Genomic DNA, 3,588 nt, shown 5'->3' on the forward strand with positions numbered 1-3,588 from the left:
TCTTCTGATTTTATTTCAACCTGTTGGTTCTGGGGTGGCCTTCTGGGGCAACAGAAAACAACCCCACACCGTCCTCTATATGACAGGCCTTCAAGGACTTTGAGATGGTGATCCTATCACCTCTCAGTCGTCTCCTCTCCAGGCTAAACATACCCAGCTCCTTCAACCTTTCCTCATAGGCAGGTCATTTCCTGCAGCAGCGCACAGGAGCGGAGCTCCGGTAGTAATGAGCCCAGGGGGCCGGGCACATGCAACAAGCCCCACCCCCTGCTCCCAGCAGCCCTCAGTCAGAGCAAGAAGCAGCCAGGTAAGCTGCAGAGCCCGCCTCCCCGGTCCAAAACAGTTCAGTGGCACCTTTAAGACCAAGTTTTATTCAGGTACCAGCTCTCCCTCCTCTGCGAGGACAGATCTGCACGTTTCCCCCCTCCCAATAGCTAGCAATCCAAAAGAGTCCAGTGGAGCCTGAGCGGTGGGTGTTGCCTTCTGACACACTTCCGGTGACGTCAGGGGGTGTGGCATATGCAAATAAGTTATGCTAATGAGTTTTGCTAATGAGCTCCTGTACCTCTTTTTCTACAAAATGACCCCTGCTTCACAGGACTTGGTCCGCAGAGCTCCTCAGCATCTTCCTTGCCCTCCTCTGAACATGTTCCAGCTCATCCGTATCCTTCTTAAACTGGGGTGCCCAAAACACCCTCCCCTCTTGAACTCCCTTCTCCTTAAGAATTTCTGACCATGTGATTCTACCCAGCATAACTTTAAGTTTGCCAAAACTTGCTTTCCTGAAATCCAACCTATATGTCTTACATACAGCTTTTCCCTTCCCTAAGACTGTACATTCTAAAATTACATGGTCACTGCGACCCAAAGTGCCCACTACTTTCACCTCATCAAACAGTTCTTCCCTGTTAGTGAGAATCAAGTCCAAAATTAGCAGATCCCCCTTTTTCCCTCTCCACTTTTCGGGAAATGAAGTTGTCAGCAAGACAAGTCAGGAATTTATGGGACCTTTCCTTTTTAGCAGAGTTGGGCTTCCGACAGATATCCGGGTAATTGAAATCTCCCTTGATCACCAGGTCCCATCTCTTTGTTCAGTTCACAGCTAAAGAGAACCAGCTACCTGAAGAAGCGCAACGTGAATGCGGAAGGGAAGCCAGCCATGCATAGCTGCACTCACATATGACGTGGAACTATTGCACTCCTGAAGTTTTTTATACAAAGGAATTGTGGACTCTAATTGTATTCTCCTTTTGTATCAAGTACTTTTTGTTCCTAACTCTGTAAAAAATAATAATAATAAGGGTTCTTTAACAAAGATTTTAAAATGTTCGAAGTGTTTCATACAATATAAGTTTTCTGCTTATGTTCGTAATTCATTCACGGAGTGTCTTTATATTTATACAGTCTCCTCCCGTGAGCTCTCATTGTTGATCAGTAACTGCGTTCCTGGCAGAAGTTAAAATACACATGAAGCTGCCTTCTACTGAATCAAGCCATTGGCCCATCAAGACGGTACTGTATATTCAGCCTGGCAGTGACTCTCCAAGGTCTCGGGAGGAAGTCTTTCACAACACCTCAAGGGAACCTTTACCTTTTTATATACTTCCTTTACATATAATGCTATTCCTCCATCCTTCCTCATTTCTGTTCTTTTTAAATAAGTTCTACCCCTTGATTCTAATATTCTAATTGTGTCATCCCACCAAGTCTCAGTGAGTGTCATCCCACCAACTTCAGTAATTCCAAGTTATAGCACCTCCCCTAGACAGGAGTATAGTGGAATTTTAAAGGCTAACAAGGTTTAATCCACTATAAATGTTGTGGACTATGACACTTTGACAGCTACATGCAGCGGGGAACCCGGGAAGATGCTGCAAACTCGCTTCAGTGGGATAGCAGCAGCTGAGGACCGTCAAGGCTCTTATTTCCTCCTCTTTCTGCGGGTTATTGAATATGGTCAGGGTGAAAATGTTTGGATATGATATACAAATGGAACAATGGAGAAAGTATGGGGTTGAAGGGTGGACAGAAAGAAGGGACATTTTATCATCTGTGATAAAGCACTGATGCAACACTTCCAGCCCTCCCTCTCATCTGCCTAAGTTCACACAGTCAGCATTTCTGACAGATGGCCACCTAGCCTCTGTTTAAAATCCTCCTCCTCCTCCTCCTCCTCCTCTTCTTCTTCTTCTTCTGCTGCTGCTGCTGCTGCTGCTGCTGCTGCTGCTGCTGCTGCTGCTGCTGTGATTTTCATCCTAGCTGCCAGAAATGGAAACCCTGTTTCACTCTCCCATTAGGTCAAGCTGTCCGAGGTGACAAGAAAGACAGGATTTAATTCCCTGTCCGGGTGCTCTGAAACCCTTATCCAAATGTTAAGAGCAATTGGCCAAGATCTGGCTTGGACAGAGTTGCCGGGTGTATGGTATTGATGTAGACAGTCCAGTATTTACACTGACTGTCCAGGGTAAAATGTGCGAAAATCCCAGCATTAAAACGTCCAGTACTGCAGGGTTTGCAGGTGACATCCCTCTCTCCCTCTCTCTTTCTCCCCCTCCCACCATCACCTCTGATTGGCTGAGTGCAGCAGCTGATCAACAGACTGATGCCAACCTCCCCCTGCACCACCAAGTCCCCTCTCACTGCCACTCCTGCTCATACCCGTAAGTGTTGGGGTTGAAAATAGTGACGGGAGCTCCGGTGGCCCAATGGCTGCAATGAAACCATCCTGAAAGGAGGGCCTTGCGTGGTTGAAGAGGAGCAGGGCCCACCCTGGCCCGCCCACCCATCTGCTTCTGGCCTGCGCCTCCCGTTCCTTTCCCCCTTCGTATGGAGAGACTCCAGCCTTGCCAGCTGAGGATCTGTGTGGTGTGTAGGTGTTATGTATTGAAGTGTATATATAACTGCTTTGTGAACTGTGCCATTGAGAGTCAATGTTAAGCTTCGCCCTGGGCTAGGATCCTAATGTAACCAATAGGAGCCCTAGCCCAGAATATGTTTGCCAATCACCGTGCAGAGCGGGATCGCTTGTGATTGGTCCTTATTGCTTCAACCTCATAGGTTGCTTATTGTACAGTGGGTGTGGCTACATTAGCCGGGAATGTTTAAATACAGAGCAGCCAGTGTATGTCTTGGTTCTGATGATGGGTTCTGGCTGGCGATTGTTGTACCGTAACAGAGAAGTAACTGAGCTGAAGAATAAACCGCATTCTTGCTGAAATCACTCTCCGACTCTTTGTTAAGCGCACGACTTAACAATTGGCGACGAGGATGGGATACTAGTGCGGGTAGGCAGCCCCGCTAGAACGAACCCCATGTAGATTGTTGTACCGTAACAGAGAAGTAACTGAGCTGAAGAATAAACCGCATTCTTGCTGAAATCACTCTCCGACTCTTTGTTAAGCGCACGACTTAACAATTGGCGACGAGGATGGGATAAAGACTGGGACTCTTACCTTACGAGGTTTGAGTTCCATCTGGAGGCGAATGACATCACGACGGAGGAGAAGAAGAGAGCGACTCTACTCAGCTCGTGTGGAAAGAGCGTTTTTGACATCGCCCGGTCACTGGTGGCACCAGATGACATCAAAA

The sequence above is a fragment of the Gekko japonicus genome, unplaced genomic scaffold, assembly GCF_001447785.1.
Source record: "Gekko japonicus isolate JY-2015 unplaced genomic scaffold, Gekko_japonicus_V1.1 scaffold4325, whole genome shotgun sequence".
Lineage (NCBI taxonomy): Eukaryota > Metazoa > Chordata > Lepidosauria > Squamata > Gekkonidae > Gekko > Gekko japonicus.